Source organism: Cupressus sempervirens, chromosome 10 (assembly GCF_028749045.1).
Source record: "Cupressus sempervirens isolate cs-2001-9-10 chromosome 10, ASM2874904v1, whole genome shotgun sequence".
In the NCBI taxonomy this organism is placed as follows: Eukaryota; Viridiplantae; Streptophyta; class Pinopsida; order Cupressales; family Cupressaceae; genus Cupressus; species Cupressus sempervirens.
In genome coordinates, this window is record NC_143127.1 from 595,406,636 (window position 1) to 595,422,615 (window position 15,980).

Genomic DNA, 15,980 nt, shown 5'->3' on the forward strand with positions numbered 1-15,980 from the left:
AGGGGTGATTCCCCTAAAAAAAGAGACTTAAGATAAAGGGAGGCATTGCATTAAATGTGCTAATCAAAATACCCTACACATTAATGCAGACAATTCTACTTCAGGAGGTTCCTTGGGTAGTGTTGGTGTTTTTACACTACCAAGTAATAAGGATACCTAATATTAAGATGATGAAGATCAAAATAACCTAAGGATTAGCTACCTCCCATAAAGAGCTAGATGTTCTTCAAATCTGGACCTAACTCCAACAAAATCATAAAAGATTTTCTACTCTTTTGGCTTTACAAACCAAGGTGGGTGCACCTTAGGGATAAAATATTTCAAAGCTTGGTACTACATTCACATTTCATTAATTCATGAAATTTTATAACAATATCCATCCTCTACAATAGATTGGTCACAATTCTTGTCAGATCTACAAATAATTATAGGCAATGGCAGCTAACTAAGACTCAGAGGTTAAATGTAGACAAGTATTGCCCAGCTATGATATTCTTCATACATTTAAAGTGAAGGTGATTTTAATTTTAAGATTGTACTTGATGCTTATCCATGATTTCTTCAAATGCAAACAAAACTAGTCAATCAGTATCTCATCCATTGGGATTCAAAGCCTATCCAATTTCTTAACCTAATTGACTTCATTACAATCAATATCATCATCAATTCTTTCTAAAATGCAGTCTGATGCATATCCTTGTTATTGTTGTGGTTTCACAATGCATGCCTCATTTTTCTTAGAAATGGGGACCTCCTACTTTATTTTTTAGCTTTCTAGATCCCTAGATTGGGGTCTGATTCTTTTTTAGAGTTTTTCCTAGTGTCTTTGGCTAATTTGGATCTCTACTTGAAAACCCAGATTCTAGAAACTAGGATTCTAAAAGAGTAGGTCATTTTTTGCATTAAAAGAGGTGCACTAGTACACCTAGCACACATCACTAGGTACACTAGTGCACTAAATTACCTAAGGCACAAAGTGTAGAGCACTTCAGTCTTGGAAATATGCAGTTGTGCACCTCCAAGAGGTGCACTAATCCCTAGGTCTATAAAGCTTGGGGCCCCCACCTCTTTCTCTATCATTTTTCTTATCTTGCTCCAATTTCTTGCATCACTACACCTCTTGAGGTGTGCATCTATGCTTAGTCTCTCTCCTCCCACCATGCACATACACAACATTAAACATTAAGCATTTGAGGCAAAGGTGTGTACCTTTTTGCATTAACATAACTTAAAAAATAAAATAAAAACATTTTTAAAAAACTTAAAGCTAAAATCTTCACTAAGTGAAAGGTGCACAAGTGCACACCTATCCAAGGCGTGTAACTATGCACCTTCACTTAGACTAAGCATCCCTTTGTGCTACAAGGGTGTGCATCTACCGTACCCCATTTACACCCTTACTAGAGTTAGTGTATAGGTAAAGCACACCTAGCGCACCTCTAAGGTGTGCCAAGTGCACTCTTTTTTATGCTTTTCAGGGTTAGAATTAAGTTTTTTGATGTTTTTAACAGTTTTGAGAGTCGAGGCTTTTGGGATGTATTTTGTTCATTATTAGGGTTTATATTATTAAATTTTCTTTGCCTCTGGACTAATTGATCTTTATTTTTTACAAATTTAATGGATTCTTCATCATCCTCCCTCACTAGAAAGATGGTTCTAAAACTAGTGATTTTTAAGTTTCAAGGTGTTCTAGCAAAGTCACACTTTCAAGATGACTATCCAAAGATTTGAGACATTGAACTTGGTGATACCGACTAAAATGCATTCCTAGTGTTGTGCAACAAACCTATAGAGAGGTCCCCAATGATATTTTCTCTTATCTAATCAAGACTATTTAACATATCATCACACCCAGTATTGGTACAGTCCTCATAGTTGATCATGGCACTAGCAAAAAATTATGTCTCTAAAGAAAGGGTTGTCAAGAGTATAACTAGAGAGATCGTATTAGATTTGAGACCTAAGAACATAGAGAATGTATTCCATCTTCTAAGAGTAGATTAGTATATTAGATTGACCTATCACTAGGTGGAAAGATGGTATAGAGAACATGGAGGGGAAGCATCAAAAATTATCCAATCCTCATACCTCATTAAGAATGTTAGGATTAAATCATGGACAGAAATAACAATTACATGCAAATGTAACCAATATCAAAAAATAATAGATCACACAGAAAAGAACATAAGCCACCAAGATTTAACATGGTTCACTCAATCCCTAGGCTACATCCACCAAATAGCAAGGTTGATATTATTAGATCTAGTGATTACAACTTGATTACAATCTGTAATCCCTTACAGCTCAATACTGCTGCAAGAACCAATTTTTGCATCACAACTCTGAAATAATCCATAACCCTAAGCCCTTTTATACAAGTATTTTTCCCACTCTAGGGTTAAAATTAGTTACAACATGTCAGCCATACATTGGCGAATATAAAAAATAACCAATTGACAAATAGTAGCCCAAAATTTGTGTCATTGGTGAATGGCAAATAGTAGCCCAAAATTTTGTACCATTGGCGAATAGTAGCTCAAAAAAAATTTTAGGGCGATGCCCTAAGCCCCAAAAATTGTATGATGTACAGTACTTTCCTGATCATTCACCATAAACTAACAATCTCCCACTTAGGGACTAATCAAACTCCACACTAGACAACAATCTCCCACTTGGAGACTAATCCTATAGCAATATGGCTCCCACTAGATCAAACCACCCTAGACGTTGTTGTTCTTCTATTCATGTTCAGTCTAGAAGACCAATCGAAGCTGAAGAGGAGTTTAGATTCTCCCTTGTTACTGCCTTTGTAAATATATCTATTGGATTATCATCTATATGTATCTTGTCCAACTTTAACTATCCATTCTCCAAAATTGACCAAATGAAATGGTATCGAAACTATATGTGTTTTTTCTTTAATGTAGAGCTGAATTCTTTGCAAGATGAATAGCACTCTAACTATCTGTAAACAAATAATTATCCTTCTAAGGTTGTCCCAATTCTTCCAAGAAGAAATGAAGCCATATCATCTCCTTAGCTACCTCTATAGTAGCAATATACTTTGCCTCTATAGTGGATAAAGAATTAACCTTCTATAACCTAGAAACCCAACTCATGGCTGCCCCACCAATAGTAAAGACATAACCTGTAGTTCTACACCTAGTATCAGTATCCCCTTCCAAATCTGAGTCAACATAGCCCTATAAATTAGTAGTACAGCCTCCAAAGTGTAAACACTTATTGGATGTTGCTCTCAAATATCTAAGAATCCATTTGACTACATTCCAATGCTCAATTTTGGGATGACTCATATACCTGCTAACAACTCCCACTGCATGTGCAATATCTAGCCTTGTACATACTATAGCATACATCAAGATTCATACAGTGGAAGCATAGGGCTTGGAAATCTTGTCCTCCTCTTCTTGTTTCTTGGGACACATCTCCTTAGTCAACTTCAAACAACCAAGTAAAGGTGTGCTGACAGCTTTAGTATTCTCCATAAAGAAATGTTGCAACACCTTCTCAACATAATAAGCCTATGATGCCATCAATTTCTTGTTCTTCCTATCTCTACAAATATTCATATCAAGGATTTTTTTTTTGCCCCCAAATCCTTCATAGAAAATGAATGTGCTAACTGGCATTTCAGCCCCTTAATCTAGTCCATGTTAGACCCAGCTACAAGCATATCATCAACATATAAACATAAAATAATATAGCTATAATCATCCAGCCTCTTAAAGTAAACAAAATGATCTGAATGACACCTACTATATCCATGTTCATGCATAAAACTATCAAATTTCACATACCATTGCTGAGGTGCTTGCTTCAAGCCATATAAACTTTTCTTCAATTTGCACACTAAGTTCTCCTTACCTTTGACCTCAAATCCCTATGGCTAAGCCATATATATCTCTTCATACAAATCACCATGAAGGAAGGTTGTTTTAACATCAAGCTACTCTAAATGAAAATCTTCAGTAGCCATAATACTTGAAATAGTACAAATAGAAGTCATTTTAACAACAGGAGAAAAAATCTCATCAAAATCAATGCCCTTTTTCTATACAAATCCTTTTACTACTAACCTTGCTTTAAATATTTCCTTACCTCCGTCCTCTTTTTTTAACCTCTAAACCCACTTATTCTATAAAGCCTTTTTACTTGCAGGAAATTTGCATAAATCCCAAAGTCTTATATTTTAGAAAAGAGTCCATTTCTTCTTTCATTGTAGACTCCCATTGAATCTTAGTATCTAGTTACACAACTTCATCATAACATTTAGGTTCACTAGCATCAATAAGTAAAATAGAATAAAAAGAGGAAGAAAATATTTCTAGAGGTCTAATTTGCCTTGTTGACCATCTAGAATTCACTATTGTGTGTGGTATTTGTTGTTGCGGTTGTTGCACATCATGAGGAATGGCTAGAACATCATCTTTTGGAGTATCATCTAACACTACATAATCATCTTCTTTCTTCTCATGCTACTACAATAGATCTTTGTACAATACTTTCTCATTGAATATGACATCCCTACTTCTTACAATTTTATGATTTTAAAAATCTCAAAGCCTATAACCAAATTCATTAATGCCATATAAAAAAAATACACATTTCTTTGACTTAGCTTCCAGCTTGGTTCTATTTTCAAAATCTATATGAGCAAATGCTTCACAACCGAAAGTTTTGAGAAAAGAAAAACTCACCTTCTTACTAGTCCATGTTTCTTCTAGAATACCACAACCCAAAGGAGTAGAGGGACCTCTATTAATCAAATATATAGTATTATTGATAGACTCTACCCACATGTGTAAGGGAAACCCAACATGCAACCTCATGCTCCTTACACACTCCATTATAGTCCTATTCATGTGTTCTACCACTCCATTTTCTTGTGGTGTCCTTGGAATAGTTTTTTGTCTACAAATTCCATTAGTGGAATAATAATCTTCAAATTCATGGCTGCAATACTCACCACCATTATCAGATCTCAAAGATTTTAATTTCTTACCAATCGCATTTTTAACCAAGCATTTCCATTTCTTGAAAGTTTGAAATACATCAAATTTCTATCTAAGGATATAAATCCATACTTTTCTAGCTACATCATCAATAAAGGTAACATAATAATGAGAGCCACCAAGGGAATATACCTAAGCCAGTCCCCATACATTAGTATGCACAAGCTCTAATTTCTCCTTTTTATTTTCCTTCCTAGTCTTCATAAAACCACTCTATTTTGTTCTCCATACACACAACTTTCATAAAAATCCATAGTAACATGTTTTAGACTTGGTAAAGCTTTCTTTGAATGAAGTACCTTCATACCTTTCTCACTCATGTGTCTAGGCCTGTTGTGCCACAACGTTGTATCAGAATTTACAGCAACTATTTGTTCTCCCTACTCAACTGCAACAACTATTCTTGAACATTAATTTTTCTCTAAAACAATTAAAGTAGAAGGAACAATATGACCTATACAAAGATATAAGGTGCCTACTTTCACACATTTTTCTACTACAAGGGAACCTTTCGAAACCTTCCAATTTTTATCATTAAAAGTAACTACACAAACCTCATCACTGAGTTGCCCTGCTAAAATTAAGTTCCTACTTAGCCTTGGAAAATGTTTTACCTCATGTAGTAGCCAATGATTCCCATTCTACAACTTAATTTTAACTTTTCCCTTTCCAACAATCTGATAGGATTCATTATAGTTTTTTTAGAGTTTGCATCAACTCTTTTGTTGTCTTTTCTTTTGTAATATTAAATGCCACCGATGGTGCTAGGCATAATCGAATGCTTCCAAGTGTCTTTCTATCCAAAAGATCCCAGTCATCATTTGACATAGATCCCTGATTCTTGGTTTTGCCTTCCAACAGCTTCCATAAATCCTTCTGATAAAGATAGTATTCCATAACTAAAATTTTTTCCCATTAAACCTGTCAACCCTTAGCTTACCCTTGTCTTCCATCGCATCCACTCAACTGTGAAACTTTCCTACAGAGGACAACTGAAAAACAACTTGGCTCTAATACCACTTGTTAGGATTAAACCATGGACAAAAATAATAATTACATTCAAATATAACCAATATTAGAAAATAATAGATCACGCAAAAAAGAACACAAGACACCAAGATTTAACATGGTTCACCCAATCCCTAGGCTACATCCACCAAAAAAAAAATATGATATTATTATGATCAATGATCACAATTTGATTACAATTCATAATCCCTTATAGCTCAATATCACTATAAGAACCAATTTTTGCATCACAACTTTGAAACAATCTGTAACCCTAAGCCCTTTTATACAAATATTTTCCCACTTTAGGGTTAAAATTAGTTACAACATGTTGGCCATACATTGGGGAATATAAACAATAACTAATTGGTGAATAATAGCACAAAATTTTTTCCATTGGCCAATGGCAAATAGTAGCCAAAAATTTTGTGCCATTGGTGAATAGTAGCCCAAAAAAAATTGAGCCCCAAAGAATTTATGAAGTATGTACAGTACTTTCTTGATTAGTCAGCACAAACTAAAAGAGAATACTCATCTTAGGCACAAAGAAGGAAAAGTGCACATGAAAAGGGGTTATATGAAAGAGGATATTAGATATTCTATAATACTTTTGAGTAGATTCATGGGGTTATCGGCATCAGGACACCTAAATATATGGATGGTGCACTTTATTGAGACTATCTAAATAGCAAAGATACCAATTGATTGGGCTTTGATTCTCAGTAAGAACTTGGATGAACAATTAGTGGTAGTTAAGAACAATCATAAGTTCTAAACAACATCCTATTTGGTGTACTTGTTAGCTTCAAGAGCAATAGATTATCTGAGACTATTCAAAAAGGGTAGCATGCAAGATGCAAATGCATGGCCCTATATAGTATATCCCCAGTTGGTGAATCAAAAGCTTCTAGAGTACAGCAAGGAATATAGGATAGTGAATTATGCCTTTATTTTTACAAATATTTGGTTCCTTGAAGGGGATTATGTGAAAAGGATGTTAGATGAGGCAACAGCAAAGATTTTAGAAGTTGGCACCTATTACATCTAATTTAAGGAATTCACTTATTTGAGGGTAGTAGGTACAACTATCAATCCCAAGAAGCTCCCTATGTATCCAAGTGATAGATTTATATTATTAGAGATTGCTCGGAAAATCTTTTCTACATATGATAGATTAAGGAAGCAACACAAGATAACTTGGGTGAAGCCCATTACTATAGGACTATTTAGTGTGGTCTAGAGACAAGATATTCTATTTTTGAGTTTGAGTGGGATCAATATCCCTTGGATGAATATGACTCTCCTTGTTACTTTTTTGATAATATTGGAAGAGTGCAGTACTTAGCAGGAAAATAATTCCAACATGAAGATGCAATTGAGGACCATTCGATGAACGTAGTAGATAACTATGATATTTGTATAAGGGACTATTGTAGGATGACTCTCTATTTAGCAAGCAGTGCTTTGAAGATAAAGGTTCCTTTAAAGGTAGTGCAACAAGATACCAAAGATGTTTTAGATCCATTATATAATAGAGATAAGATTTTTGATTAACCTATTATGAATGCAGAGATTGATAAGGAAGAAAATTTACATATTAATCATAGGGCCAAGCATGTCATCAAATTGACCAAGGATTGGATCAAAAGACCTTTCAAATTGGATCTAATTCCTCAATAGTAGTCTTCTACGCTATAGCCTACACAAAAAAAGGTAGAGGAGCCAAGGTAAGGAAATAGTTCATCAACTTGACAGAGAAGTTGGATATTATAGGGCTCATAAGAAGGAAAATAACTTCTCAACAAGTTGAGCCCAGAGAAGCAACAATTCAAGCACTGCCACAACAAGGGGAAAAGAATGTACAAGGTGTAGAGGATGTACAAGGTTCAGAGAATGTAGAAGCTACACAGACCTAGTATAATTCTCAAGTGCCACTGACTAAACAAGGGCAAGGAGGAACTAAAACGTAAGTACATATAGTGTTTCCTCCTCAACAAGAAGTACAAGCCTCCTCATTGGCTCCTAAGTGAAGAAAGATCAAAACTCCAATCAAGAGGAGAAAAAAGGTGATTAGAAGAGTTATTCCTTTTCCATCAGTACTAAAGGTTATCCCAAAAGGAGAAGAAGAAGAGGATGATGAAGATGAAGAAGATAACCTTCCCTTGAGTCAAAAGACTCATCTTGCTAGGGCTATAGGTTTGGAGTGGAGAAGACACTCTACTATTACACCACTATCCATTCTCACTCAGCCTATTTAGTCTACTACTTCGAAGGATGAGTTGTAGTAATGGATTGATTAACAAGAAGATGAAGGGGTTGATGTCTTTCAAATGTAAAATTTTGATTTCATGTCGATCAGAACTGAGTTGGTGGGAGATAAGGTAAGGGATACTCTGATTCATCAACCTCAACAAGAGGATCAGAGTCAATTGCCATCTCAGCTACAAGGACCTAAAGTGGCTCTACCATCACCAAATCAAGGTACTATTTACATGGATAAAGGTCCAGCTACTCCTCTCCCTCCAAGCAATGAAGAAGAGTAGATCCAAGCAAAACATGAAGAAGAGACACAACAAATACCTGTTAATGAAGTGTCAAAGGAAGGACAAATATGTGAGCAACCTCAGTAGACTTCCCAAGACACATAGATGAGAACTATGGACTCCACAGATATAGAGACTCCCAATGTGGATCTATCACAAAAAGAGAAGACTTTGGAGAGGAGTGATAAGGGGAAGAGAATGTAGAAAAAACTCCTTCATCAAAAGGTAAATCTCTGATGAAACATATTCTAAGATGGTTGAGGAAAGAGGTGATTACAAACAAAATATAGTGGTATGATACTAAGGAAGAGGGAATGAGAGAATTGATTGAAGCTCTCAGGAAGCCTAAGTTGCCTCCAAAAGATGCATGAGCACTAGCCTTTGTGATGTGTGATCAAAATTAGGACTTATTTTCTCATGTTGTTATCCCTCCTCCACATACAAATATCGAGGAATTGACTCCTAAAGATTATCAAATTACGGAGGTTGTGCTTGGGAAACCCACGATGGACACTACCAAATTAATGGTGACAATGAGAATCAAAGAATTATTTAGGCACTTAGAGTAGGATAAGACAAAATTGTTAATACTTCAAAAGTAGAATGAGATCCAAAGAGGATATTTGAATGAAGTAGTTGGTCCATTAGATCCTAAAAATCCTAAGGAGACTTTAAATGTGGCACTTGAGAATAGGAATAAGGAGACTATGCAACTTTATCCATTTTTGAAAGCTTATCAACAATGACAAGAAAGTTTTGAAGAGAAAGATGTGCAGATTATATAGGGAAATCTTAAACTACTACACCATATGTAGAATAATGTGGATAAACAAGTGGCCATTTTGACCCAAGATTTTGGATTAATGGTCAAAGTACATACCTAGGGTAAGGACCTGCAAGCATTACAATCAATTAGGAGTCAAAGGTATCAGATGTTAATGAATGTATATATAGTAGAAGAGTTAGATAAAATTGATGATTGGATAGAAAATATTTTGGATGGTGATAAAGTAATGGAAACATTACATGTGGATATTCATAAGCTCAAGGATCAAAGCCAAGAGAAAATTTTGGAGGGAAAGAAACATTACAGTGATGCATGCTTAGATACTTCTGAAGATGATTCAAGGGACAAATTGATGACTGTAGAATCATTTGTTAAAAAAAATCTAAAGAATTTTGAATAATCTTCTAATGATGATGATATTAGATAAGCATTCAGGACTAAAGAAGCATTACTAGACTTGGATGTGAAATTGGGAGATTTTGCAGAAACTCACATTGAGGTGGGCAACTATAGGAAAAAGGTGAAGGAAAAATATGATACTTTATATTTTCTAGATGTGACCCAAGTCATGGAGATTATTGAGAAATTCGAGAGAAAATATCCAAACATAGCTTTGGTATAAAAGGGAATGAAACCCAAAAGATAGAATTTCTGTTTTGACACTTGGTAAAATTTTACATTTTTTGGACCTGCTTCTGAGGTGTGCCAAGTGCACTAGGTGCACTTCTTCTGAGTTGTGCCAAAATTTTTTTGAAGAATTCAGAGGTGCACTAAAAATTAATGACTAGTTCTAAATTTAGAGTTTTCCATGCATCAAAAATACATTCTGAAGGTAGTTTAACTCCTACAAACACCTAGTGAAGATGAAGCTTCTATTTTTGGCACTTCTAGACACTCCCACATCATCTAAAGGATTTATTCTTCTTATTTTATCATGCTTTCTTTTTTTTAAGACATGTAAAGGCCCATGCATCCATTTAATAATATAGATAAGGATGGAGTCCTACTAAGCACCAGTTAGGGAGTCAGTTTGTACATAAATAGATTTTTTTATTAATTTAGAAGCATATGTTTGCATAAATATATCTCAATCTCAACACAAATTGAGGAGAAGATTTCTTATTAATTCAGGAATGTAATATGTATTCCAAGCTATTATTTTGATGCAATAATATATGCTATTGGTGCTTGCATTCTTATCTAATGTATTATATTTTATGAATATATGTTCATGGAATGTAATTGAGCCAATAGTTTTATTGTGTTATTTTTATTTTGTGATCTTTTAATTCTAGTGTTTGCTACAGTTTTACAAAAAAAAAATTGATGTACTTAGTTCGAGAAGAGATCATCCATTTGTTCTACCATAGCTTTTTGTCTTGCGTGAACACACTTTTCATGGCATTGTGATTTGATGAAAATTAAAATATCTTATAGTTATTGAATTCCCATTGACGATTACATCAATGGAATTAAGGAAGCACTACTCCTTTTTTCATTGGTTACCTATCAATTTTTTCAAAGGTTTAACTCACAAACACATTATTTATGTAACTTATGTCTATTAGGAATTTTTTTTTCAAGTCATTTACTTAAACTACTTGTTACCATATCTTCTTTATTTTCTTTACTAACCCTTGGTTAAATTAGAAATTCATATAGTTGCATTGTTAGATTGTGTTCATTAAAAAATACAAAAATACAAAAATATATTTCTTTCTTGTGTAGTCACTCTTTTGAGATAGCAAGAAAATTCCAAATCTCATTTGAATTGTTCAGAACTGACAAAGGCCTCCCTATGAACAAATACATTTATCTTCAATTGAGTGAATTCTATTAGGTTGTAAGATCACCCAAAATCTTTGAGTTGATCCTAGATTCTCTTTTCAAGAGAGGAGTTTGAAAGGATTCCTATCATTAAGCATCATACAAAATGACAGCTCAACATTACTACCTAGAAATCCTATCATATTCACTGAAGCATTTATTTAATCCATTGAGTTAAAAGTAATAGTGAACTGATATAAAACCTATCCTAGTTGCATTCAATTTAGAAAGGCTTTGCCCATACAACCTCAAAATAATCAGTCAATAAAGATGGAGACAAGATTCAGAGAGAAAAGATATGGTGATAGTTCATCTTTGTATTAATTCTCTTTTAAAATTATATAACATTGGAATAGAACTCAAAAAAATTCAAGATAAGACACCATGATCCTAGAAAATTAATGTATTCTCAAATATATAGAGAAATACATTATAGAACTTTCATCAAGGACTAGACCGAATGAAACTTAGAAAAACTAAAGATTATACAATGACTCGGACCCCTTCTCTAGCCTTGGAATCTCACTTATATAGTGTGAGATGCAAAAAGCTTTAGGTCTAGAGAGTACTAACAGGTATCCTTAAGACAAAAAAATATTTACAAAGTTACTGTCACAAAAGACAAAAATTGGTGCAACAGAATGTCTCTTATCATGAATATTCTTTTGTGGGACCACTTCTGCTGCACTTTTTATTGCTAAGGAGTTCATGATTAGCTTTTTTATTGTTTCTCTTCCTTAGAGTGTGTGACCATTGGACTTGCATGTGATGGGCCCTATTCTAGTACTTGAAAACTGAACTGAATCTGGGGTTCTCCATCCATGTCATCTTACACTGATAGATTGATAGTCACAATCAGTTTTCCTATTGTCAAGTCATCCATTTAGGCCTCTATGGTGGTAAGTGTAATCGGTTTCTTACATCTATCCTCTTCTATTTTTACTAATTTGTCAATTATTTGCACTTCATCCTGTTCCATTTCATCATCATCAATTTCACCATATTCCAATTATTTTGCATGAACAAAATATGCCATTCACTTGTCAAAAAGTGTGTCATCTAGCCAATTAAAATTTTGAATATCATGGTGTTTCTTGATCACATATTCTCCCAATTTTTCAATCTCAATAAAATCTTCCTTCAAAGAATCATAAAATAATTGCACTTTTACAACTTCTTCAGTTGTGGATGCCTACCATGCATTTCCCTTTTCATTTATAACTCTATTCATCTGAAGACATAATAGGTCATTCAATTCGTAGGCCCATTCCTTTTTATTCTTCAACCTATTCTTTCTATATAGGGCATGGGGGACGAGTCCAAAACTTTTACTCTTATATTTTTCAAGATAATTAATGATTCTCCTTTGTAACGTAGTTCTCTTATCATCAAACTTGAAGAGAACATTAGTCAATTCATAAGTTTCTTCTATATGTTCACAAGACAAATTAATTGAAGAACACAAAAGAGTGACATCTTTGTCCCTCTTGCTCCATTTATTGACAGTTAGCCCAAAAGCATCATCATTTGTTTTCAGCTCATCCCATATGTTTATTACTTTTTCTAATTATTCATAAAATATTGGCCAACCAATTTTATCAACTAACTACATGATGGTTTCCTTAATCTATCTTCATACTGGATATCTAGCTCTACATGCAATGCCAATAGTTTACTCTTTTCTTCTTCAAAATCCTCTACAAGATAATACTAAGGTCTTTATGTTGTATCTAGAATTTCAATAAGAGGAGTGGATTTAAAAGGCTCCACTGGTGGGTGAGGATAAGTGATCCTAGACCTACTAGATTTCCATTAGTGCCCCATCAACTTATAAGTTCAATTATCTTTTGAACTTCTCTGTTATAAGCAGCTAAAAATTTCTCATACTTATCCTATAGCTCTAACCTTTCCCTTTTATCTATCTAATTAGTGGCTAGGGTGAAGTTAGCTGATCCAACACCTAGCTCTACAGCCTCTTCACTTGTAGTATCTTCTACCTTTTTTACAATCAAATTTCCTATTAAGTCGGTATCATCAAGCTAGGAAGAGTTTGTTTGTGATCCTTTTCTCATTGACCAGATCACTAATGTAGCGTGATCCTCACTAAACTTGGCACCTTTCATCTCTTTCTTCACCTTATCATCTTCATTTAATTTTTTGGTGATGGAATTAAAAACCATTGCATCAACAATGTTCCAATTTGGAAGCAACAAAACCCTAGATGATTTTATCATTTTCCTCCTCTCTTCAACGGTCAAGCTTTTAAACTCTTGCATCATTTCCTCCTTTATTTGGTTTTGTATATCTACCTCCTCCATCTCAGGATGCTCTATTTTCATCTTATTACACCTTTCTTCAAATTGTCCAATGTTTGTTCTCCATTCAAAGTGATAAAAAGCTCTAGATTTAACAAAACTATCATTAGAAATAAATTCATGGTTGACCTATTCTATAACAAGATCTAACTCCCTTCCACTATAGTCAGCAATAGTTAACTCAAGGCTTGGCGTGGGAGCCTCTTGAGGATTCCTCTCTTCCAACTCTAAAATAGTGATGAAAACTCCCTCTTAGGATCCCAATTATTCCATCTCCTCCTTAGTGATTTATTCATCTCTTATTTGTAATGCGGACTAAGTGGGTGAATATTCCTCTATTTGAGGCACCTATATTTCTTCTAGCTGTTGCCTCTTGGGCATGGGCTCATCAGATCTCTCCTCCAAAATAATACTAGCAGATCAAATTATTTGTTTTCTTTTGTCCACTACAGACCTTCTATATTGAATGACATTGTAACCAGGTCTCCTCTGAATAGTTAACTGCCCTGATCCTACTACAGGGGTAAAAGAAAATTTTTTGATGACCTCTCAGGCCTTATCTGGATAAGAATTAATAAAAATAATGTCTTCTCATTCATAGCCTCCATGATCTCTGGAAAAGTGGTCATCAATTTTTTTAGTTAATCTGCTTCTATTTTAGCATCTTCTAGAGGCTTATAATTCTTATCAGAACAATTAATAAATTATAAAACCCTAGAGTAAACTCTCCACTTCTCCTTTTTAATCTCTTGCTCTTGAAGAGGTAATTCATTTCTTATTATGTCCTTAGGTAAGTATGGCTAATGGCCCTTGGCACCAGTCTTAGCCATTTGTCTAAATATATCAAAAAATCCCTTACTGACATTGAAACGAACATGGGAGATAGCTATTTTATACTGGTCCAAAAATTTATACAGAAACAACCAACAACCCTTGGTGATTATGAACTGGTGAGAAATAGTACAAGATGGGAAAATTGAGCCCCTAGATCTACCAATCAATTGTGCTTCATCCAATCCACTTGTCTACCATAGCATTTCAGCTATCCCTACCTTCAACGATACTTGGTAAGGAAGTACATGGGAAGTCCCTTGGAATCCATATACCTTAAAAGCTAGAGACATAGGGTAGGGTATGATATCTTCGAAATTGTGGGATACCTTCAAACTAGCAGGGTTGTCCATAAGCCTAATAAAATCTAGTAGTGCCTTAGGAATTCTGGGATTGTCCCTTAATATGAGGCTCCTTAACCTAGATGTGAAGTATCTATCAAATCTGACAAAGCTATCCTCCTCTACATCCCAGGTCATATATGCACTTCACAACTAGATTGGAAAAGCTTTTCCCTCATATTCTCTATTTAAAACCATCTCTTTTTCAAAGTACATAACCCCTTTAAATAAGAACATCAACAATAAATAATGGCAAAATGTTTTCTCAACTTTGCTCTTTGCAATCCCATTTAGATCTATATGAATCTCTTCTACTATATAAGATGCAAAATCAAAGATGACATCCACACCAAAAGAAGAAATCTAGATCATCATGTATATGAACTTTATTGGCATAAAATCTTGTTCATCTTCACCAAAAACCCTACATAAAGTCATGTAAATATCTATGCCCCAAGTGGTGAAAAAATACTTCTTGAAAGGCTCCTTAGTTGATGTTGTAACATAAGTCAAGTTTCCAATTGTGTCTAGGTGTCCTCTCAATGCACCTTGCCTGACTCGATCCTTTTTAGACAAGTATTATTTTTCCAATCCCTGGATGTCAATGACCTCATGGTAATCTGTGACTAGTTCCAACCCAAAAACCTCTAGAGTTTTGTCAATGTTAATTCTTATCAGACATTCCCCATCTATTCTCCTCACAATCCTGGCTACTAGGTCATAATTTTGGGCTATGGCTATGAGAAGGTTTGAATCCATGAAAACCCTAGGGACTACTAATTTACCCAAATAAAATTCCAAATATTTCCACAGCGGGGGGGGGGGAATAACTTCCTCTCTAAGAACCATTTCTTAAATAGTTGGAACCCTATTTTAAAAGTAATGGCATTCCTAATCCAATTCCCTTTATCATATAAACCATCTGCAATCTTGAGTCTAGGGTTCACAAGAATTAGCTTTTACATTTGGGCTGACTCATTCGTGGACTCAGTTAATTGTTCCATGAAGTCATCATGTATATTCCTATTGGCATATTATACTTTTCCCAAAAAACCCTTTTTTGGAAGTATATTTGATGATAATAATGTAGAATAACCAAAATTCTTTGAGTGATATACGAGTTGAGATACTTCCTTCTCCTATTTCTTCTTTGAAATCAACAGCAAATTATTGATATAGAAAACTCTTTCACAATTCTACCAGGCAAGAAAAGCTCTTCAACATGTTCTTTCTCTTAGAAAATCAAAAATATGTTTGCACAAAGAAAATATTTGAGTTCTACAATATATCCCTAG